The 26,114-nt window shown below is 38.9% G+C and overlaps 1 protein-coding gene across 14 annotated transcripts in view; it reads right to left on the minus strand.

The window, feature by feature from the left end:
• The window catches only part of rbfox3a (RNA binding fox-1 homolog 3a), a 994,762-nt gene that overhangs the window by 281,070 nt on the left and 687,578 nt on the right, over positions 1-26,114 (minus strand). The window contains exon 1 of one of the 14 annotated variants that reach the window (XM_052032865.1): positions 9,451-9,564. The exons of the other annotated variants lie outside the window; for them this stretch is intronic. The gene's annotated coding sequence lies outside the window, so the exon portion shown is untranslated. Of the gene's footprint in view, positions 1-9,450; positions 9,565-26,114 lie in introns of those variants that run through there. 14 annotated transcript variants of the gene reach the window in all.

Genomic DNA, 26,114 nt, shown 5'->3' on the forward strand with positions numbered 1-26,114 from the left:
GTATTAGTGTGCACGCTACCTGCCACAAACCCATTCAGGTAGCTATGCCTTTGAGGACTCGCCAGTTTTACTGAGGCACTTTTGGTGATGGACGTCGATGTCCCTTGCTAGAGTATACATTGTGGGGGAGTCTGGCACCTTTTTTGTAAGGTTTGATTCTGTGAGTCTGAAATATGTTAGGCTGATGCCTGACTCGACTGTGAAACAGCTTTCCAAATTTTGACACCAGTGCCAGATGATAGTGAGGAGGACCTTGCAAAGCTGACTGGGCTGGAGGCAACTTTGCCACGTTTGAATCGGGTGCTTAGGTCGATGCCAAATGATCCATCTGGTTTCATTCTTATTGTGAACACGTTTTCTGTTGAGTTTCTATACCACTGAGAATTCCTTCTGCAAAATGCAATTCTTGTTCTTTTTACTTCTCACGGTTATTAAAAACATTAAAAATACTGCCAGATTCCTTAGCAATTGAATATACACAAACTCAACATGAAAATAAATCATTCAAATAATTTAGATAATCTTAAAGTTGAAATAGTCCAATGTCAGGATATTGAGATCTACTACAATAGATTCAACTTGTTAGTGCTCCTGGGAAATAATGCAAACATTCATTGAGTCCACATGCCTGAATATATATTAACAAAACACTTATATGCCCACACATTGTGAAAAAATGATCAAATTCCTATTTTTTGTACCTTACAAATTAGTGATATAATTATCCTGATCCCTACAACTGGTTGGCTACAATTTATTCATTCTCGTCAGAATGAGTGTCTTTGAAAGTGCAGTCAGATAGATGGAGTACAATACATCAACCTTTCTTTAAAAAAAGCAATTAAGGACAAATAATAAATCAAAATATAAAATAAATTTAGTAAAGGCCAAGTGATACAGCTGAAATGTTTGCATAATTATGAATAAGAGACAGATACATTAAAATGACATTTTAGCCTTTCCATTGAGACCTGAAAGGACTCAGTGATACCATGGCTTTTTGCCCGTCTGAATTTGTAATGACTGGCACTGATAACACTAGGAGGCTGAAATTTGGCAAAGTGATAGAATTTTGCTAAAATGAATATGTTGTTACTTTCCAGGCTACTCTGGGACAGCTGACACATTATGCAGCAGCTGATGATGTCCCTGGGTTTGAACCATCTGAGATACCAAGGGTCCCTCACTGCTGCAACATATACTACCTATCAACAAGTAGAGCCCTGTGAAAGACAAGGGCACGTGGCATCTCACCCATGGGTTGCTGCTAGCTAGGGAAAACCTTCGAAAAGAGATAGCAGACAAATCAGACTGGAGCAAAATGTAAATAAACTGAGGCACATCTGTTTACTGCACCACAAAAGCTCAAAATGTACAAAAAAATCTGCTTCTTATAAACGGTTTGCTGCCTATTGGCAGAGCCAAACATATTTCGTGCATCCAGAATATCTGAGAAATGTACAGACCTCGTTATTGTTTTAGGCCAGTTCAGCTGATTTTAAATTACCTACTGCTTCCTTTACTGAAATTCTTCTACAAAAATTAATGATGTCCTGGTCACTGTTTGCTCAGTGGTTGAGTGTACCATTCATAACAGTGTGATTAATCTTATAGACAGAGATGTAAAAAAGACATGTTATGGATATGGATACAATAGAACCCCAGGGGTTAATGTATCACCATTAATCTCTTTGTACAAAACTGTTTTAACCTCAGTACTAATGTGCTGTAAATATAGAAATCCATGAAAGGAATCAATGTGACCAAGACTATGAAGCAACAGTCTCACATTATTTTAGAAAAATTCTGTAGGTTACCTTTGTTTGCGTAAATTCTATTCACAAATCTCCTTTAAGAAAAATAAATGACTATTGAATTTTGAATAAATGAACCATATTTTGTTTCCAATTTTAAAAAAAGTTTATTCTGCATGCTTCATATATTTTCAAATCCTTTCATTGCCTTACCCCTCATTGTTTCTGTAACCACTTTCAGACCCATACCCCTCTTGTCCAGTCACAAGGAACTCTTACGCTCGTCCATCACTTGCTACTATGCCTTTGGCTGCCAAGACTGTAAACTCTGGAATTCCCTTCAAATGCCTCAGAGCCTCTTTCCTCCTTGAAGATACATACAGCTTTGACCAAGTTTTTCATTAGCTGTCCTTATATCACCCAAATGGCTCTGTGTCAAATGCTCCTGTGAAGCATTTTGGTAGGTTTCACTGAGGAAGGATAGCATATTAATACAATTTTTGTGTTGTTGCTGACAGTTGGACTTGTTACTTCACACATTGCTGAATGCGTTCATGTTTGTTGCCTTTCTTTGGAAATGAAAATAATGCTGGGAAACCAAACGGTTCATGAAAGACAAGAGACTGAGATGCTGGAATATGGAGCAAAATACGAGCTGCTGTAGGAACTCAGTGGGTGAAGCAGCATCAGTGGAGGGAAATGGATGGTCGGCATTTCGGGTTGAGACCCTTCTTCTAGACTGGAAAGAAGTGGTGGAGAACATGTGAGGTGTCTGGATGTAGTTGGGAAGGGACCAGATAAGGGGGGCAAGAAAGAGTTGAGGTACGAGGGGTTAAGTTCAGAAGATCAAGAGCAGTTGGTTCATGAGAGACTGCAGGTGTAAACAGGATAAAGGAAACAATCTGCTGCTGGCTCTAAATTCTCATTTAGAGGAAACCCAGATACTGAAGCTATCTGCTGTGTCCCTGCCCACCCCCCTCCCCACCCCCCGAGGAAGCTGGTAAGGAAAATAGATAAGTCCTAATATCAGTGGTACTGTCATGGAAAGTCATAGAGAGACAGCATGGAAACAAGCCCTTCCGCCCACTGAATCTTACCCAAAGATCAACCACCCATTTATACTAATCTTTGTTAATCCCATTTTTTTATTCACCCCACATTCTCAACAACTCCCCCAGATTCTAGCACTCACTGTCATAGAAGCTGCAATTTATAGTGCCAACCATGCCATCCATAATACACCAACATCAATCTACGCTTGATCAGCAACTCAGTGACTAAAAATACAATAATTGTATCTGCACATAATTTTCAGCAGAACAGAAGCTGATCAACTGGGGAATGATGAATGAACAACATCTACTCTACTAATCATACACCTCCTTGCTACTCTGGGTAAGTAAGTCTTGGAAAAGGTGACAATTGGTGTGGTGGGAAGGAAGCAGATGTGATCAGGGGTTGGCAATGGTCTTCAGTGCTTGAGCTCAGAGAAACATTACCATCTGCACAATGATGGATTTCTTTTTTATTTTAAACATACCTTTTCAGAAGTAACCCTGGAGCCCCGCTGCATTTAGTGCCACTCAAACTTGCACTTGGGTTCCTAAATAGACATTAGGTCCCTTATTTCAACATGCAAAGGTTTTTAAATCCATTTCAGGCATGAACCTAGCCACATCTTTTGCTCCCTTTTTTGATTTTACCAGCAGATGGTAACCTTCAATGAAAAAGAGTACATTTTCATTATGCTTGAAAGATGAAAAGATGCGGCAGCAAAATTAAAAAGGCAGATCTAAGTTGAACTGGATAATATCTTACTTTACATACTTTCATTTCCCTATGATATGATTGCTTGTGCCACATCTGGTGCTCTGTGCCTTCTATTATTCAACTACATTACTACACAAGCTCTATTAAAAATTTTGAACTCACCAGTTCCAAAGTCACCAACCAAACAAAATGGTTTAAGATTTTTCACATATCATTTTCGTTGCAAAGTTGTTTCAAGTGTGATTAGGAATATGTTCCCAATCACTCCTCTTCTTACAATACACTGATAGAAAGAATGTGCATGTACCTGATCAAATTCTTTAGCTGTGGAAAAGCACTTCAAAACCAATTCATATTTTTGAAGTACAATTGATAGCCAACTCCAAGATGTCACAGACAACAATGAGATATTTTAGATACTGGGTAATGAACTCTCTGCTCCTTTTCAACTAATGCCCCAAGATTTTTTTATGACCTCCTGAAGAGGCATTTTAGGATTTGGTTTAAAGTCTCCCCTGACAAATGCAGCACTCCCTCTGTACCAGACTGAGGCAAACCTCTAGAAGCAAACTTCTAAAGGCAAACTTAACATTGGTGCATCAGTTGAATCAAGTTCCTAGTAATCTTTGATTTCATCAGACAACCTGACCAGAAAAAAATGATTACCATTTGCTTTGTATTTTGCAAATCAACATTTCTGTAACCTCCTGAGCTAAAATCTAATTGTTTACACGAAGCTGGAATTTTCATTTGATTAAATACGAAACCTAGCAGAATGGATTATATACCACAGTATATTGTCTCTGTTTGAACCTTCTACCTAATTATGCAGGGTCAACATCCTGAAGTTTTATTGGTCCCATCTGAATTCTTGTTGAAAAACTCCATTGGATTTCCTAAAAACTTATTAAGCTTCACCTCACACTGTTGTATTTATATTGAAGCCTGCGTGAACCCCAAGCTAATCTTACACCACTTCAATTTAATTTAGGTGACTGCAGCAGGTGACAGTGGTGCAAAGTAGAAACCGTTTAACTTTGACAAAAACCATGTGGGTTCACAGGCCTATAAATAAATATTAGTTGGAAAGCACTTTTTTGAATTATGGAAGCTTACAATCTGACATCTTTACTCCCCAGCTCATTTGAAAAAAACACAGCTCCCTATGGACCCTCTTCTCCAATCTGACCCTAAATTGCCTCCCATTGCTAATTGGTTGATTGATTAATAATTTGCAAGTGTGATTTAGACAAATTTTATGCTCCAAAGGGAGAATGCAATGATTCTAAAACAAAGTAATTGTTTGACTTTGACTCTTTTCCTCAGTTACATCATTTACGAAGCAAATGATTTACCTCAGAGTGACATATCTGCCCTGAAAGAAGACCTGCAACAGGTAATTAGTGGCTGAAAGCCATCAATTAGACACAAATGGTCACTGTGTATTCATCAACAATCCCAGTCAAACCTTGGGTTTATCTACAAAAGGAAAGAGAACAAACTAGAGAAATAAAGGACTGCAGATGCTGGAATCTGGATGAAAAACACGATAATGCTGGAGGAATTCAGCAGACCAGGCAGCATCCGTGGAGTAAAGCAGGTGGTTGATGTTTTGTGTCAGGACCTTTCTTCAGGAGGTGGTGTAGGGGCAGGTGTTGCACCTATGGTGGGGGCAGTGGAAAGTTCCCAGGGTGGAAGTGGGATGATTGGGGGGTGGGGGGCAGAGGAGTGAGCTAGGGAGTTGTGGAGAGAGTGGTCCCTGCAGAAAGCAGAGCAGGATGGGGATGGGAAGATATGCTTGGTAGTGGGGTCCTGTTGGAGATGGCAGAAGTGGTGGAGAATAATGTATTGGATGTGTAGGCTGGTGGGATGAAATGGAAGGACAAGGGGGACCCTATCCCTGTTGGGTCTGGGAGGGGTGGGGGTGAGAGCAGAGGTGTGGGAAAAAGCAGAGATATGGGTGTGAGCTCTCCTGACCACAGTCGGGGGAAAGCCCCCCCAGTTAGAAAAGCAGTTGGACATCTCGGATGTCCTGGAATGGATAGCCTCATCATGGGAACAGATGCGGTGGAGGCAGAGAAATTGAGGAAAAGGGATAGTGTCCTTGCAAGAGACAGGGTGGGAGGAGCTGTAATCGAGGTAACTGTGGGTGTCAGTGAGTTTGTAAAGAACAAACCACCCTTCTAAAATCATAACTTCAATGAAATTACAGAATGAAAAGGAATTAGTTGCCACTGTATTGTGGTCTGAATATTCACCACTGGTGTCTACACTCTTGTTTGTAAATTGGTGGCTACTTGCTGCACAGCTTCAATAAATACCCTCCCAAACCTCAAATATGAATTCAACAATGTCATACTTATTAAAAGAGACACCACAGCTTATGACAATGATACAAGGCACATCCATGAAGTGGAAGGAAGATAATTTGCCCCTCTCTTTCTCCAAGTTATTCTTAAGGGGAAGGTGCATTTGCATCATGTAACACAAAATGTGACTAAGTGCTGGCACCTTCATTCTTATCCTTGAGTCTTAATTGTGCCTGTTATTATGTCCAATGTGCAAGGGAGTAAATATTTTATGTAGACCTCCCTTTGACCTATTTAGTGATGGTTGAATACCCATTGGGATGAAATGGGTTAGGAAGAAACTCCAAAATTACAATGCAAAATATATTGATGTATCAGATTAAAATAAAGTAAATTCAGGTTGTTCTATGCCCTTCATATGGGATTAATGCTTATCTGACATCTTGAAAAGGATGTTAATTTAAGTTAGCCACAACGTCATATCAAGTTCAAGAAAGAATACAGAAATAATTCCGTAATTAGTAGTTTATCAATGTGAGAGATGGTTAATAAATACACTTTTAATTGTGATCTTAATTATTTAAGATGCATGCTGTTCATGGGCAGTGAATTAAATAGTAGAACAAAAATGTTCATTTTCTACAAACCTGTACAACACAAGGTCACTAACTCAATGGAATCAGATATAAAACCTTTAAGCAGTATGCCGTGTGGAAGTAGTTGGATTCATTGTCACTAGATTTGGAACAATACAGAGGCTAACTGAATCAGTGAGCTCAGGAGAAAAATAAAAAAATAAACCTGAGTTAATAACAATATGAAAAAGGAATTGAGGTAAATCAGTGATATTACATTCTGCAGTGGATCACTATCACAGCACTTTCATAGAAACATCTATTGGGGAAAAAATGTACCTGGAGAGTTCAAGTGAAATCAGCGATTTATTCAATTTTCACTCACATAATTAAGGTGAAGGTCTTTCTCTGGTTTATTACTTGAATACCTTAAATCTTAATTTCTCCAGTGTCGGAGGTCTGGGTTTGGGAAATTGTACTGCTGAGCAAGGTGAAACACATTAATATCTCTCTTTGAAGGTTTGTGTAATAAAATGCAACAGAATTTCTCTTTTAACAAGGAAAAAAATCAGTGTTTCTCAATTATATTACCTTTCAAAGAAAATGAAGGAAATTCTTTGGCAACAAAAACACCAGTTATTCTATCAAGCCCACACCATCCAATGTTTATGATTATCGTATCATGGATTTCCCCCTTTAAATATAAAATCTATTAAAAATCAGCCTGCATAAATTGGGTATATTTTTGTTAAATTCAGTGTGCAAAACTTCATTTTCAGTAGAGTATGGATGTTAAGGAGCAGTGAATAAATATTTAAAACAGGAAGATGAAGTGGCCATGGTGAAGCCGTAAAGCAATGAGATTAGTTCTGGGTAAAGAGCTGACACAAATATAATGGGTTGAATGGCTTCCTTCTCTGCTATAAATCTCCCAGTTCCAGAAATATCATATTGCCAATTTCTTCCACTTAGACACGTGTTTTGTCCAGATCTTTCCAGCTTGTTCTTCCTCTCACTAAAAGTTTTATGATTGTATAAATTTTTATCAAGCTGAATCCTAGTTTCAGCACATTTCCACCACTTTCAGAGGAAAGAATATCATGTTCATACAAAGAAAGGTAAAATCAAATGAAGATACCAAGTAATCAAGTTTGGCTTATTCCATGTTCATGTGGAGGAACTGCATCCAAATTTTGGTCATGGATTTAAACTCCAGAATTGACTCAGTGGAACTTTTCATGTACTCGTGAGGAACTACATCAGGAATGTTGAATAAATGATACATGTTTTAACTGCTGCTCTCTCCAGTCCACTCTTTCCCCTTTTCCTCCCCCATAAAGGATTAAAAATAAGAATTAAATTAAATATGAAAGTGATTGATGAGTATCACTCATTTCCCCCAGATGCACAATTTAGTTTCCCTTTTGTTCGTAAAAAATATACTGCTGTGCTATTTTTATTTTATCAAAGCCTCAAACATGACAGGGTATGCTGATTAATAGAGAGCGTAAGGGATTTTTCAAAGATTTATTTAAGTGTCCTATTATGATTAAAGAAAGACTTATTGAAATTCCTCCGTCACATTTCTACGTTCTCCACTACTTTTCAAAGGCAAAGAGCAAATAAGTCAGTCCACACATTTATTTGAAAAGTACTTATTGTTATGGGACATGGGTGATGATATTGAGAAAAAGTCCCAGTTTCTGTGGTGGATCAGACATGATAGGAAGTGGCTATCTCATTAAATAAATTCTGCAAATAAACACAAAAGAAATTTTAAAAATTATACAGCGTCTTTCATGTCAATTCGTGATGTCCCAAAATGTTTTACCACCATTCTTGAAGTACTTCTTGAAGTGGAACCTCTATTGCAATGTAGGAAACACAGCAGCCAATTTGTGCATAGCAAGTTTCCATAAACATCAATGTGAATACACTCACCTAAAGCAAAGTTCAGTATTTGCAAATGTACCAGCAATTATTTCTTAAAGATGTGAGATGTAAGAGTATTTTTTTTCTTGAGTCCACACCTCTAGACCTCCAAAGGAATTTCATTTCTAAAGGATTTCCAAATAATATAAATAAAGAAACAGTATTTCTCTTGGTGAGCATTTGATACTGTACTCATTCAAGTATTCTGTAATACAACTGAATAACTTATTTTGTGTATAAAATTCATGGGAAAACATTTAGATACTTAACATCAGACTCCACCCTGGCCAATAACAGCTTGCATGTGCAAACAATAACTTATTTTAAATTCCTGTCTTCCTTCCAATTTTCACCTCTTCTGAATTTCAAGCTTTAATGAGTAAACATTTTGCTGATGGCAACACATCACCTTGACCCAAAAGTTGTTTTGGGCCAGAATGCCACAGAGGGCCAGGAAAAGTAACCATCCCTAGCCAATTGACCAACCATAATATCTACCATGTAATGTTCTTCTTTCAAAAAAACAACTTCTCTCCTAGATCTCTCAATCTGAGGCGCTCACATTCCATTTAATACAAAAATTGGCGGATTAGTAACCAGCCACAAAGCCGCAACACTCTCTTGCTTTGCAGTTTATAGTTCTCAAGCTGAATTCTCACTTAGCTGCCTGGGGTGGAATATCCAGAATGAAGCTGATTGTGATTTGCCCACTTAAAGCAGCTGGCTGCTAATTGGAGTCAAACGCAGGATAACAGAGGCAGGGTACTGAGCTCTTTGCAAAACTGCTGAGCTCTCATTCTGCCCTTTCTTATTATTTAGTGGAGCAGAAGGAGGAATATAAAAAAAATGTGGCATTTAATCCAGTGAATGCATGTGCATCCACGTGACTGTCAGGCAGTTTCTGGTGCACTAGTACAGGAGCAGTGGAGTGTGTAATGTCTAAGCTGTTCATAAACTTCATAATACAGTATCAAGGTGTATCTTAGGCCATACATTATAAATGAGAAGTGAATTACTTTCTCCATTACTAATGGATGACTAGGGGATTGGCAGCTCGGTGCTGGGCTCTGCCAGCAGGGTTCTCACTGAATGATAGCCTCACTAACTCACCTTAGAAATCGCTCCGCGTGACAGACACCGCACATTCAGCACTAGCTGACTTATTTCTTCCTTAAATTATTGGATTTTAAAAAGGCAACGACTGCCTAAGGTGAGGAATTCGACTTTCTGCTCCCTAGAAGTAGACAGTAAAATTAGGTTGGAATTTAAGTAAGAAGCAGAGCAGACTTTTTAATGCATCAGAAGATATGTACTGTTTATCATGCTTACATTTTAAAACATAATTACAATTTGGCCATAAAAACTGGAATTATAAAACTAGAATTCTGCCTGCGAAGACATAACATGGAGAATCTCCATTCCAACTTATAACTTGCTGACCATTTACACTTACAAGGCATCTATCTTAATTGGCATCAAAGCCCAAACACTTCAAGCTTTTAAAACAAAACAAGCATATTTGCATTTAATTCCATGCTAAAAATTGTTCTAAATCAAAGGTCAAGTTGTATAGGAACTTTGGTTATCACAAAGCACCAGACTCCATTCAAACTGTCTCGTGATTTAGTTTAGCAGAAGCAACCGCCAGCTTTGTACTGTGGTAATACCGCACTTGGAGATCAGATCTGAGCTGAAATTGGCTGAAATTTGACCTGTGAAATGCAGTACATCTCAGCAGGTTTATTCATGATGAATCAGTGCCAGTGTAACCGTGACCACCTCAGAGATCGATTTCAAACTGGCACTGATTCAGATATGCATCAATTTAATCTGACCGTGAATTAGCATTCTACCTTGAAACGCTGCATTTAGTTTATTCCTCCTCTTTTCCATTGTTGCCACCATTTGGTCTTCAACAAATAAAAAGCAGATGGAACAGAAAGCCCAGACCACCAGAAACAAGGATACAACCTCCTGTTATTGTAGTGCCTGGCGCTGAAAAATCATTATCACTATAGATTAGCAAAGGAAGTAGATTGTAACCAGTCCAAGTACACCAGCGTAAATTACTTGTACTTTCTTCTTCCAAACTGAATGCAAGCATTTAAAATAATTTTAAAAATGCTTATGCTCAGGTCCCCACTCAACTGTCAGTGCAGTTACACTCTATTAATGTAATTTAGTGCTGATCAAGCAGTGGCAGATTCATACCAGGGACGAAGGCTGGCCTTTATTCATATACTACGGCCAAATAATGTGCACTTAGGGGACAAGAATAAAGTACAATTTATTCTCCACAACATCAAATATGTGCATTGCCCCCCATTCGTAGAAAAGCCTTTTCAATTGGCACAATGTAACATTTCTGGTTCCAACACCAGCTATCCAGGTGCCCTGAATTATGGGCAGTGTTGTACTCAGGAGTTGGGAAGAACCCAACTTATGTTGACTCAGATCCCAGCTAACTTTGATAGGGGAAAGCTTTAAACTCTTCATCTTGACTGGAGATGGATTTGACCTTGAAAATGAAAGGATGATGTAATATTGCAATATTCAATTTCAGCATCTTGGGCATGCATCAGCTACTTGCTTCCACCTCTCAAAAAGTGGTCTCAGAGTCCTTCCTTATTTATTGAACTGCATACAATTTACATTTGGTTTCAATGAAGCATAGGACAACCACCAAAGATGATCTGGTTAAAAATTGGTAATGTTATCTGTAAGAATGCTAGAAAACGCAATTGAGTCTGGTATTCACTCCAAGTATTTAGATCTTCTGAACACCCCATTTTTCTATAACAGGAATGACAACCCAATGTAAAACAATTCCTAATTAGGGTCTTTTATAATTTTTATCTGTGAATAATTTCCTCCAGACTAGCCTTTTCAGTAGGACTATCTCTTCTCATCATCGGTACTGTGGCGATAGTGCTTTATTGATAATATTATTACAAAACCCTAACTTTATCTGATCACTTCAAAGTCTATGCGTCAGAAATAAATTGTTTAAATCAATATGAAATTTTCAGTTCTATTCAGCTTCAGTGGAGATGCTGGCTTCCTCTTTGCTCTCAGGGGCTGCTAAACAATGATAAAGAGAACGCATTTAATGGAAACACCAGTTTGTACTAAAAAATCTATGAAACTGTAATTTGTTCAATGAAGATTACTTTCATAAGTAGACTGAGGTCAACAGACTTGCAATTTACATAATTGTTTGAATTGTCAGCTGAAGAAGAAGAGCGGATTGAACAGACAACCCTCTCTCTCCCCACCATTGGAAAAAGACTGAAAAATGACTTCAATCTGTGATAATGAGGGTTATAGTGGTGGAAAAAATGAATCAGAGAAAGAATAAAGTGGAAGGAGTAACACTGAAATGTGCAGAAGACAGCAAGCTGAAAACATACATGGTATTTTGAAAGATTCTGAAGAGACCTCTTACAAGAGGAGGTAGAGATAAGGTCAGCAAGCCAGCTGGGGCTCGGAGGTGCAGTTTGATTAAATTCAAATTGCTTAAAACCTATTGACCTAAAAACTAGATTGCAACCAAATCTCAATTATGTGCAGATTGGTAGGTGGTAGGGGAAGCTGCCGCACCACTTTGGTGACCATTTTATTAACACTTGGGGCTGGGTGCTGCAGTTCAAGTTTGAGTTGAATCCTGATATTGAATTTTAGTTCTTGAATTTCTAAACAAAATTATAAGTCTAGCAGTCTTCAATTTTATTTTTTTATCAACCTACTCATGCAAAGTAAAATCTCCATCCTCTCTCAATGAGCTGCATGAGTTCTCGAATCTGTTGTGCAGTGAAAAAGTTGAACTCACCATTTATCCAAACAGGCTGCAGATCCTGGTACAGTGGGCGTGATTGCTAACACTGGAATTGATACACAATCAGCTCTCTGAGCAAGGGTGCCTGGCTGATGTCTGTTGGGGCTGAGTGTTAAAGCTCTTTCCACAGCTGGAGACAGTTACGTCAAGTGCTTTATGTATTTACAGACAATGAACTATCCCTGTTGGCACTGGACACCAATAGAATCCAAGTTTTTTTTTCAGCACCAGGATAAAAGGACTGCCAATGGCAGAAAGACAAGGAAGACAGGCTGTAAAATAGTGGTCAGATGGGAAAAGCAATAAACAGTAAAAATTCTCTTGAAATGCTTTTTAAATGGAGAGTTTGAATCCTGGCCCACTGAGGACATGATTACAACTGCACGGATGGAGTGACCTATGACTTTTAATGCAAATTATCTCACTGGCTTAGTAACGATGTTGTCTGTTTCACAAAACATTAAATATTGGGCATGGATTGCTAATTCCTTGCCTTCTGTCCATAAAGCTGCTTTCCAAATTGGTGTGACTCTGAAATGGTGCTACAAACACATGTTAGATGATGAAAGCACTGTTCAATGTAAAGTTTTGCACTCTTTTATGAATCTCTCACTATAACAAATGGTTTTATAAGCCTTTTAGGAAGACATTTTCCATCAAAGTTAAGAAATAATCTTCCAAAAACAGATCTCTGTCACGAAGAGGTAATTTGTTGGTCTCCCTGATTGCAGAGACTCATTAAACGTACATCAGAAAAAAAACAAAAGCAGCCAAGAAACCTGCTGTGACACATCTCTGACATTTAGTTCAGTTCTAAGCACTCGGTCAAGTCCCTTTCTACACTCAAAATGAGCATTAACTGCTCATTTTTTTTTCCAAGGCCCATTACTATTTTGTTCACAGCAGCGATGTGTACTGATATGAAACCCTGAATGTCGTAAACATCTGAAACAAAAGTTGACACTGTTGAAACAGAAGGTGCTAGATACTATTCCAGATGACCAAAAGATGGGTTCAAGCAATTCATTTCAAGGAAGGTCTAAAGGAGACTGCAGAAATGGAAAGGTCCAGACCAAAAGTTTCAGAACACAGAGCCATGGCACCTGATTGGCCCACCACCAATGATTCAGTCATTAAAAGCAGGGTTCCTGATGAAGCTAGGAACAGCTCAGTGAGTTGAAAGCCCCAGAGGGAAATCACAGATGTAGGGAGGAGTAAGGCTATAAAGGAGGTTGTAAATAAGATAAGAAACTTAAAACTGAGATGTTGCTCAACTGGGAAATAATTTTGATCCTGAGTGGAGCAACAAACAAGATAGATGTGAGTTTGGACAAAGGGAGCAATGTTTTAGATGATCTGGAGTTTATAGAAGATAAAGTATGGGAGGAAGGCCAGGTGTGTGCAGGAATGGTCCAACCTAGAGATAATAAACTCATGGATGAGAGTTTTAGCATCAGATGGGGTGAGCACAGGGATGAGAAATTGGAGATGATCAAGGATAGATCCCTGGGGGGCAGCAGCAGCAGCAGCAGCGAGCTTGCAGCAGCGAGCTTGCAGCAGCAGGAAGAGGAGCCATGGATTCTTTGACTGTAACAGGATAGACAGGATTGGAACCAGTTGAATGCAGACAATGAGAGAGAGGAATGGCAGATGAGAGGTAGGGTCTACCACATCAAAGTGAATATTGGTCAAACAGTTCAAAGAGGGTTAATTAACCTTTGCAACAGTTACAATTACGACTTTGATAAGAGCTGTTTCAGTACGATGGCAGGGTGGAAACCTGACTGGAGAAATTCAAACAAGAGAGTTCTGGGAAAGATGGACAAGGATTCAGAAGGCAACAGCATGTGCAAGGACTTTGCAGAAGAATGGGATGCTGGAGATGGGAAGGTGATTTCCAAGGATACCTGAATGTTCCTCTAAGTAAACTCTTCTATTGTGATCTGACTGTCACCCATGCTTGCGCAAGCAGCTACATTTGGCTTGAGAAATCATGCTGAATGTTAGGGGCACAGCTTCATTGACTATGACCATGCAGGGATTACTTCAGCTAATGTGCCGTGGTTCCAAAATAGTGACTCAGGCCTCTGTTAAGGAATGCATCAGACAACAGATTCAATGCTCTGACCTTCCATGGACAAAATGCATCTTGTTCCCATACTGAAGTTTCAAATAGACTTAAATAAAACAATTTGCAGAATTGATAGGGTGGTAATTCTGCAATGGATGCCCCCATTTATCTGCTTTTGGCATTGATGATCACCAAAAAAACATCTAAAATGCTTGCCTTTAATGGACAAATATAAAATCTTTCATACTTTTGTCTTCAAAAACCAGGAAGCAAGCACATGATTTACTGAACCTTTTTTGGGTTGACCCAATTTACAATTCCTCACCTCCTCCCAGAATGGGTTTAATTTAAATAACCCAAACAAATTCAATCTCAGAAAAGGTTTGGTTATTGGGCATATGTGTATTTATTTAAGGTTATAGTCTTAAACCCAAATTAAAATTAAAACTCCAAGTTGGTAAAAGCTGTTTACTAGATTTAGTACCAGGTTTAAACAAAGACAATAATGAAAGATATATTGCATGTGCTTCTAGTTGCCAGCCCAAGATCTATATACAGATAAGAACAGGGCTACTGTAACATTAGTAACCAGCAAAATGTAATTCTCCAGCTATAGAAACAGATACAGGTAATAAAAGTGCCAGAATAACACTGTGTTGCTTCTGTTAGCCAGAAAGGAGCTGCTTCCAAGTTGTATTGCTTCTATAAAATTTTGCATGTAATATACTATTAAATATGGCAAACAAAGTTAACAATTCAGCTCCAGAATGTAGTACATCAAAAAGAATCAACATCACCAAAATGAGTGGTGTTGCCGATGCTGCTCACTAAATTGTTCTTAAAAACAAAGTTATCAAGGTTTAAGAGAATTACTCGTGCTGCCCGTGTGAAGTGCTGGCCATGGTTTAGAAGAAATCAATAATTTCTCTGCATTAATGTAAGAGATAATGGCTCCTGTCTGATAAATCTCACTCTACGTTCATTGTGATACCCTGATCCTAATCAGCATGAGGCTCAGTTACTGACATCATTGATTTTGAGGCTCAAGGATTCATAGCATCATGCCGACAAAGGACAGAAAACCCAAAGCATTTCAGACATGTAATCTTTCTCTTGAAATCTGTGCACTAACCCTTGTCCAATCCCTACTTATTTGCAATCCTATTGAAAGTTATATAAAAAAAACAAACATGGTGTCCAGGAAGGTCAGATGAGTTTTGGGTCATTCATCAAATTTTTGCCACAATTATTGCAAAGAAGTGGATAACAATGCATGCACAGAGGCAATTAATAAAAAAGATGAATGTTTTCAACAAGGATTTGACTCTAATTTATCTACTGACACCAGAACGATAAATTGTGTAGAGATCTCTTTCACATGGTAAACTCTTGAGATCCAAACAAATGTCTTCTTATTGTGCCCAGCAGAGAACTGGACTGAAGTGAAGGGATACCAACTTCCAAACTAAACAGAGATTCTTTATATAGATAGTGCTATAGTCAGATGTATTATAACTAAAACTTCTTATTCACTGCTAACCTTTCATAAAGGATGTTGATTATTAGATCCTTATAAAATACTTACATGGCACATTGCTATGTTCTCATTTCTGAAAATGTTTCATTATCATCTGCCTCAACTTTATGTACACTGATTGCACACACACATCTTGGGCTAGAAATTGCTTTGCTACATATTAATTACTTTAAAATAGCACCAAGAGTCAGCCTAACACTGTTTCTCAAAGTCCTGTATAGACTGAGATCGTCAGTTGTGAGGTTAAGAGAACAGTATTGTCAGGTCTCATTGTGTCGGCTCCTGCATAATGATCTTCAGTGTAAGCTCTTACATTTAGCCCCGCAGATGTGATTCCCTGTAGCCAGCAGTTCCATTGCAGGCTTCTCCAAAGTGCAGTCATACCACATTACAAGCAACACTCTTCCAGCTTCCAGCTACAGAGGAATGTTGCTACAAAACTGATGAATGCTGCAAGCATGATTGGGCAAGGGAGTGCTCCCAGAGGGTCAGACCTGGATAGTGGAAGGTAGCCATGAGGACACATGGCACGGCCACAGCCAGGAGATGGCCAGGAAGATTGCCAGGGAGATCTCTGTAAGGACAGGAGTACAGTCCACGAATGGATGCATTTTGGAGAAGCCTGAAATGGGAGCAACTTCTGTTGTTTGCTTTACCTGCCCCTGTGAGCTGAAGGAAAAGTAGCTGAAGTATTTTTCTTGTTACATGTGGCGTTTGGGCGATCTCCCTAATGCAGCAGTGAGTAGCAAACTGGGGAATCTGGCTGAGATCAACACCTGCAGCATGGAATGAACCTCAGGATGGGAAGCTAAGAATGATCATGATCTTGACCTCCACCATTTCAAAAGGAGGACTGTAGTCATTGCAATGAACATCCAAAGACAATCACTGGTGATAGGTTTAACCAAACGTCCAATACTAATCCCCATTGATTTCAAAGACGAGAAGAATGGGATGTCATGAAATCCATACTGAGTCTGATATAATTTCTAAGAACAATGTGATTGGATCATTGCTCTGCTGAAGACAATAGGCGAGTAATAGCACAATGCTGGAGAATCCGAATGTGACCAAGTGAGTTGTTTTTAAGCCTGCAGGATGTTCACAGGCTTGTTCATGTCATTTCATATTGCCTTTATAACTTCCTTTTCAAAAGTAAAATATTACATGAAATGTTTTTATATATCCCATGAAAACATTTTGCAAGCAAGATACAAACTCAGAAAGTGCTGGAGAAAAGCTCAAATTAAATTTATAAGTAATGGGGACAAACACAATTGAACAGAGAATCTGTTTCCAGAGAAGAAAAAAGACATACATATTGGCCTGTTTTCTGTGCTGTAGCGTTCTATGGTTCTATGGTTCTATTGCATTCAAATGATGTCAAAATTTTAGTACCAGGAATTCAGATAGATCATTGCAAAATGTAAAGTAGGTTTTGGTGGACACACTTGTCAATTTAAACATTCGGCTTTCTATTTCTCTTATTATAGTCTCAAGGCAGGCTATTAGCCCATGGGGTCCAAACTGAGCAATTCCATTAGTCCCATTCCCCTTCCTCTTTCTGCTGCAGTCTACAACTTTAATTAGAGTCATGGAGTCATTCAGCACAGAAACAGGCCCTTTGGCCCAACTTGACCATGCCAACCAAGATGCCCATCCAAGCTAGTCCCATTTATTCTCTCACACATCCTAGCAACCCACAATCCCCTTTTTTACTTTGTCATTTACCGATGATAAGGGATCAGTTATAGTAGCCAATTAATTTACCAGTATGTCTTTGGGATGTGACAGGAAACCAGCGCACCTGGGGGAAATGCACACAGTCAAGACGAGAATGTGCAAGCTCCATGCAAACAGCACCTGAGGTCAGAATTAAACTCAGGTCCCCAGAGCTGTGAGACAGCAGCACTAACTGCTGTGCCACCATGCCTATGGGTGTCACCTCTCCCAAGGATGTTGTTTTATTTTGGGGTACACTTCCAGAGGGACTGCGTATCTTTAGTGCTTCACCCATAGCAATACTGAGTGCCTCATGATAAAGAGGACTTCACAATTAGCCCAGATTTATTCTGCCTTAATGTGTCTTTGCACGCACTTACCAGAATGAATAACCAGGCAAGAAATTCAGATGGCTTTCATATTCTCTGGTGTAGGGTCCTGGGGTCAATTGTGGTTAGGGCAGTGAAATTCCCTCTCTTTTGTCAGCTGGTCTATATGAGTGGAGGTTATCAGTCAACCTTCAGCTCTTGGATCTGTTGTACCTTCGGATTGCCAGATTGTTTTTCTGGCCACTTTCTTTTCCCAGTAAGTAGAGCTATGATTGAAATTCTCACTTAGATGTCAAGAGAAGCATAATCAAAGTAATCCCCCAATATTGCTAAGTTCTAGTAATGAAGTCTTTTTTAACTCTCTTAAATGAAAAGCATTACAGAATCAGTCAAGTCCTTTTCTTTTAATTGTGTTAGAGCGTGTTCTAATTATTCTTTCAAGCTTTTCTCCTCTTTGTAATAGGAAGAACTTTTGACCCCTTTCTCATGATGTTTCACAAAGTCAAAGGTGTTTATTAAAAAAGATTGGGCTGAAAATTAATTAAATGTGACGGAAATAAAGCCTATATCCCTTGAAATGCAGACCGAGCCTTTTGTTGAAGACTCGGGTCATTAACTTTACTATGATGAAATCAATGCATTCACTGAAAATAAACAGCCATCCCTGAATTTCAAGAGCGTGGAAAGAAATTCTGAGTGATTAGTTTTGACTGCACATGTGTGAAATGAAAGAATAGGTGCACTTTGAAACTCTATCAGCACAGGCATTTATTATTTTTAACCTTATTTTGCTGGTCTCCTTTCAATGGAAACACTGTCAATGAAGTGGTAAGCTCGAGGTTATTGAGACAAAATGGATACCAATGGTATCTTTTACGATATATAGTCAGACTGTGCAGGAATTAGCTTCTGTTACTGTTTCTAAAGGCACAGATTGTCCCGTAGCTGTCAGTCTCTGTTATGCTCAGTGTTATCAGCATTTAGCTCTGCTGTCTTGTGAATAAACCATCTGTAGGGTGGGGCTTTGATCATTTCACATGTCAACCTGTAGGATGCCAATCAGCAGCTGACAAAGAAATGTGCATGATGCCAACTGGGTCCAGAATCTCTGGCAGAAAAAAAGCTTATTAGTTGTTACAAGAGCAGACAAGGGGCAGTTTTGTCATGGAAAGATTATTTGCAAAAAAAAGTTATATAATTTTATTTTAGCATAAACTAACAAGACCTAGCATTGCAAAGAACTGCAACTTTCTTGGATGCCTTTGTCAATTAAACATTTTGAGGGATTTGGGAGGCCAACAGGGATTGTAAACTTCAGTTCATGAAATGTCACAAAAGTGACTATTTATTAAATGGAACTGCTCATATGAAATAAAAATGTAACAATTCAGGAACTCCTCTTCCTAATAATTGTTAGCTTCTAATTCCTAATGATCAGGATGCCCTCCTCCTCAGAACTCTTAAAACACCACCTGATCATATGAATTCCTGAATAGGTTTTGCAATTCACTTGAATGTACATTTGATAAATTAGAAGTTTGCCAGATTATGATGGCTTTGAATATCTTTGGAAAAAGTCTGTAGTGAAAATGACTCTGTAAAACCTTAAGTGCATGACTGTTGCATGTTGCAAGGGCTTGCTTGAAACCATCACAGATCCTTTTGTATGCTGGTTTGTCACTATGGAAGCAGACAAGAACAATAGATGTAACTCTAAATCAAAAACTTTCAAATTGCACAAATAAAACAATACAAAGACAGATCTAGCCTTAACTGCCGAATATAGTATTTGCAAATCAGTATAGTTGAATCATGTTTGTTTTAATTTTCATAATCCTCTGGGGGACATCGGGTTTCTCTTCCATTTTAAGCTCCACTTAAATGTTCTGGCTGGGATTCCATCCCACACATCCATTAATGTGACAGGGGAGGGGACAAATTCAGTTCACTTCTCTCATTTAAGATTTGTACTCATGCCCTCTGCTTCAGCAATCAATTTAAATTAAACAGCTTGCTTACATTTACATTATCTATGCCATTTTAAATATCATTGTAACACAAATTACTTTGAGCCTTTCAACTGCTAAAAAGAGAAATTTAAAAAAGTGATGTTTGAAACAACAATATTATCATCTACACAAGAAATCTTTGGATATACAATAATTTTGTCAGACGTATGAAGGAAGGCAGAAGCAGATAATTATTATAAATCAGGTTGCCTGCTTACAATGCTTTGCCTTGTTTGGATTTCTGTCTGCAACCAGCACCCCAGCTTTAGTGAGGATGGACAATGCTGATAAAAGTCACTGTCAAGGATAATGTTTTGAGGATTCTTTCTCAGGCAGGAAATGAGGAAATGAATGAGAAATGTTTCCAGGGGAAAAGCGCAAACAATTAAAAGGCTGGTTTCTGATGGTGGAAGACAGGGTTTGGGGAATAATGTTGACTGAAGTGAGAGGCCTGTAATGTGTGGTCAAAGGTATACGCAAAGACTTTTGAAATACAGTGCAGCATGGCCATTGAGTTGATTTTCTGGGGCTCAGAGAACCAGTGGGGTTTGGCATAATCAGAGCAATAACAATGCTGGACCTAGGTTGTGAGGAGATGAGAGCATGGGTAAAGGCCTCAAACATACTTAGGGAAAGGCAATACAAAAAGTCGGGTACTGATTCAGAAACGAGATAGTGCAGGAGTGAATATAGGTAGAAAACCAAGCTAGCAGCAGGTTGGAATATCATTCGATTGAACCCAAGTAGCAATCTGGAAGGGTAATAAGATTTTGGAATAAAAGCATGTACACAAGCCATGGCACATGCAAAGTATGGCTTCTGTTCACTGATACTGAGCTGCAAGAAATTGGGATTGATGCCAGAATGGTATTTTCAAAGCAGTATAAGAGCTGTATTAATGATAATGCAGATTGAGAGATAAAGTTAGAGGGTTCATCTGACTGTGCACAGTTTGCCTGTTTGAGTTAATTAGACAGGGTATTGGGTTTAAATTGTATTCTCAAGTATGCCGAACTTCAGATCTGGAATTGAGCTATCCAGGGCAGCCAAGAAGTTAAATATAACTTATCACTGCCATCAGTTCAATTGAACTTGCATGGCTGTTGTCTTTTTGAGGCAATGGAGAACCAAGATTTCTCTTCCTCTAGAAGTCAAAAGAGAATATCTGATTTAACGGTGAGGAGGTACAGCAGGCCATCCATCTTCCTCAATCATCATGCAATGTAGAGCATCTGCTGAGGTCAATGAACATTGCTTATGATCTGTGCAGCAAGGACTTGATAGGAAAACTTTAATTGATTGCTGTCAGATAGAGACAGCAGATGAATCCTGGAGAGATCAAAAACATCTGCTCTGAGGCAAAAACTCCATTGGTGCCTCTTGTTTCAGGAAGTAGATGTCATTTTTTAAATCACACATGTTGGTACGAACAAAAAAAAATCATTGCAGGGAAGCTTTGTCTTTGTCCTCTCCGTAAATTCGGCTGCAGTATCTCTTCCTAACTTTGAATAACGAGTTCTCATAAAACTGTTCAGAACTGTGCAGGGAATGGGCTTTGCACAAGGACTTTTGATAGATGTTGGAAGTGACGTTATCATACAGCAGGAAAAGAAAATAATTGTAAATAGGTTGAGAGAGAAATGCTGAGAGATAATCTTAGATTGCAATTCTCACTGGCTCTCTGAGTAGAACAATAGTGTTCACATGAATAGTTATTGAAGCCATTCCACATTAGCACCCCAGGGCTGCTTAGAATCATGGGAATGAGGAGATAAAAGTTCATAGCACTGTTCTGATTTTCTGATAATGTTGAGGTGGATGGGGTAGAACAAGGCACAGATATAGTGCTGTGAATAAATATGGTGAATACCTTAAAGCTTTGGTAATAAAACACAAATGATTTGCCTTCTGCTGCTGTTATTCCTGTGCTAAAAATCACATTTCCTCTTCTTTTTCTCATCAGTTTTGACCACAATTTCTCTCCTTAAGGACCCTTTGTGGGAAGTATGTCTCCACAGGCAGCAGTCATCCTCTGATACTTCACCTTATCAACCATTATTCAATGTGCATCTTGACAATGAGTACTCGGCAGGCTATTTACCAGTGGGTTGAATCAAACATTCAGCTCAAGCTTCACATAGAGGCACTGTTATGAGATCAGTTTTTCCCTTTCTAGGTCACTGGTACTGAGGCCAAATACAATACTCATGAGCTAATTCGCCACATTAACTCTGAGCCTCTTTTTCTCTGCATTTTTCACCGAGTCACTTGAGAAAACACCACTGAAACACCAGCAACTTTCTCTGTAAGAAAGCAACCTCTGCTACACAACCCTCTGTGTGACATCAACTTGATGTGGAAATAAAACCGCAAAGTGGATGCTTAATTAAAAATCAGAGAACAGATTAATCAGAATGAAAAGCAAACTTTCGCAAACAGCCTTCTGTTGTTGACGATTTAACTCTAAAGAACATGCATAAGATTTCCAAAGTTTATGCTTGAAAAGTCAATGAAAAGGTGGGATTTTTCAGTATGAATTTTCCCTGTGATATTTTTTAAAGATTGAAAGGTCCACCTTCCCTCTTTTTTATCTTGAGTTCCTTCAAGTTTTGCCCCACTTATCAATCTGATGTCAACAGAATTTACCTTTACATAGTTTTTCAGCTTTTTCAACTGGCCTTTTCAAAGGCAGAGCAGCAGAGAATGCATCAAAAGGTAAAGGACATGTTTCCTTATGTATCAAGTCACTGGTCAAACCATGCAACGATGGTTTCTGATTTTATGTGCTGAGTTAGTTTATCTCAGTACAGTGTCAGATTTGGCTTCAATGCCCCTGACTGGTGGTCCGTGCAGCTTGAAAACCAGCACCTCAAATATAGAATGAATTCTGATACTGGTATCACCTTGCTGGATGGATTCATTTCTTTGTTTTAGTACTGTGGAACAAGTATTCAGATAATTTATTCAGATACATTTATTTTTTCATGTTCCCTTAATCATTCCTTTTGCATCAACTTTCATCTTGGCTGGTGGTCTAAAAAACTTTTTTTTGTGCCAGAAACTCTGCAATATCAATCTTCTTCCAAACTCCTCTTCCAAAGCATCTTACTCCATCCCATCTTCACCCTTTCTAGATTCCACCACTCCCATTGACACCAAATGACCAAACTACGACACAGATACAAAAGTCAATTTAGTGCTGATCTCTTCCAACGGACTCTTCCCATTGGTCTTTATTTTGTGGCTGGGACCCTCCTGTGCACCTGAATATTTTTCTAACTTTGGACTTAGATGTCTTTTAGGACCACTCCCCTTCTGATTTTATGCCTTCTGTTGATCTTTCCATTGATGATTCCACCATTATACTTGCCATCTCAATTGCTACACTCCCTAACATATATTCTTTCTGAAATTGCAGCATTTTGCTCTCTCAGTCCACGGCATAATCGTACCTGATGAGAAAGAAGTGCCATTGTTGTATTGTAAATAGAATTCTCCCTCACTGAGCCAAACACAAACTATCTAATAGCTCCTCCCTTCTCCGACTGGACCATGCCCCACTACCAAACCCAATAGGGAAGTTAAAGGCATTGTGTCATCTTTCCATCAGATAGTCCCCTCAGTTCCTCCAACCTCATAGCACTCCCCCCCAACTAACAAGCAGCTAAGCCTTTCCCTACAATAGAATAATTGTCTCAACTTGCTCATATCCTGATCTCCCTTCTTTATATCAGAAATTTTTTAAATTCCCTATTATAGATACACAGTACCAACACAATCTAATCCTCACAATTCCTATCAACCTCACCATCCGGGCCATGCCATCTTTTCGCAGCTACCATCAGGCAGGAGGTACAGAAGCCGGAAGACCCACACCACCAGGTTCAGGAACAGCTATTCCCCTTCAACCATTCAGTTCTTGAACCAACTGGCACAACCCTAATCACTACAGTTTAGCAACACTCTGCACTGAAATGGATTTTGTTTTTTTTTGTTCTAATTGTGTTCTTTTGTGTAAAAATTGTGTAGAGTTCATTTAATTTATGTTTTTCTTGTGAATGCTGCTTATATGATGCTATGTGCCTGTGATGCTGCTGCAAGTAAGTTTTTCTTTGCACCTGTGCACACATGTACTTGTGCATATGACAATAAACTCGATTTTGACCTTGACTTTGAACCATTTGTGATTAATTATATTCCTGGCCCCTTCTGCAGTTAGAATGTGTGTTACAAATTGATGATGATAGTGTTAAGAAAGGATCTGCACGAAGAAAGTAGAACAGACTATCATGTGACAAAGCGGACCTGCTGCCAAGCAAGAAGACTTATCTGTGAGCCGACAGTGACAGCAGCAGTTTGAGGTACCAGCAGTGGTGTTGAGTGTAGTGTTAGTTAACTCATAACAACTGTCTAGGCATAGAATGCAATACCAGCAGAACCCTTCACAAGAATGGAGAACAACTTGGTCTGAGAGTTTCCTGGATGAATACTTGGGGTGAGGACTGTTACAACTTTTACAGAGAAGTGTGAGGCTTTGCAGTTATAGTATGGCCAGTGGTGAGACCATATGTGGTTGTGTGCAATGTGGTGAGGGAACTACTGATGGGTCCAATTGTGAGAGAATTTCATTGAGAAGTACACTTTTGTTAACTTACTGAGCCAGACAATGTGGTCATTAAACTAAAGAGGCACTGAAATAATGGGAAACTGCCTTTTTTGTGTGACTTCATCAGTTTGGCAGAAGGCCATGAGAAAATAAAGAGGATAAAATGGCTGCTCAGACTCACACTGGTCACAATGGCCATCTTGGTTTGTATGATCAGGTATCTGAGCTTTTCAGCTCATATGTTGGATTGTATGAAAATGTTTTCAAAGTAACAGACTATAAATTGATGTCAATGGTGAGATCGTATTCTATTAACAGAAATGCATTCAGAAATGTACATGGTTAGCAAATCTTCTAAAGCCACAAAAGCAAAAGATCTTTCATTTAGGGAGGCTATGTAGAAGGTACAGGATCACTTTAATCCAAAAATATCAGAAATTGTGGAGAACTCAAAGCTGGAATGACAATCAGCAGTCAGGCAAGACCGTCAGCAAGACCTTGTTGAAGGACCTGTCTTAGTTCTGCAACTTTGCTATTTTCTAAGACAATGTGCTGTGTGACAAGTTTGTGGTTTAACCAACAACCAACTTTAATTGAGGTTATTAAACACACAGAATGAACTTTTGATCTTGCACGCAAAACTGAAATATTCATGGAAATGGCATTGTGGAATGCTAAAGAACTTTGTTCAATGCAAACAGAAATATGACTTCAGATTAAAGTTGCAGGGCAAGAAGTTGTAGTTCCAAAACACATTGTGACAATATGGTGAACTGTTGCTATTGATGTAATAGAAGCCGCCCACCATATGGAGGTCATTACACTACAGTAAAATGTTTTAATTATCAGAAAAAAAGGAGCGCACATTCTCAACAGACGAGTCTGTACCCAAGACAGTTAGCAAAGGCAACTCTCTGATTCATTCACGAGGAAGTCGTCACAGTATAAAGTCACAGAGAGCAAGTCTAGACAGTATTGAAGCCAGCATGACTAATGAAGCAAAATACAGAACTCAGCTGGTCCAGCAGCATCTGCAGAGGCAAAAGGTAGAAGTTGACGTTTCGGGTTGAGACACCGCATCAGGACTCAATGGAGATAAATAATGGAGAATTGGCTTTTTATAGTCTTCATGACACTGCTGACAAAGTTAGAAAGCAGAACAATTTTAAGACAAGAATATGGTCAGTGTATTGACATCAGCATCGACATGGCAGCAAATTGCTCAATCATGGGAGAAGATACTCAAGTCAGTTCAGCCAAGTACCTCAGACAAAGAGTACAAAGAACTTGAAAACATGTTCAGGTGAGATATTGATGACTTCAGTCCACAGGAAATGTTTAGTGGGTCATAACAGTTAGCAAATAATATTATCAATAGTTGCAGCTTGATTACATTAATCAACCAGCACTTATAAACAAAGGTTGGTTCAGAGAATTGAAGGAGGACTGGACAGATGAGTTTAAATCACCCTCAGACACGCATAGCTAGAAGTAGGGGTTTTTGGTGGCTAAGCCAATGCTACATTTTGCACTAATGTCCACTTGGCTCACGACAGAACGCTGTGCAGTGTTAAGTGGTTTACACCCAGAAACATGCTAACTCAGCAGCTGTATGGTACCTTATGGGAACAGGCTCAATTGAACACAGCTGCTATTAATTTGCTG

Source organism: Pristis pectinata, chromosome 18 (assembly GCF_009764475.1).
Source record: "Pristis pectinata isolate sPriPec2 chromosome 18, sPriPec2.1.pri, whole genome shotgun sequence".
NCBI classification, from domain to species: domain Eukaryota; kingdom Metazoa; phylum Chordata; class Chondrichthyes; order Rhinopristiformes; family Pristidae; genus Pristis; species Pristis pectinata.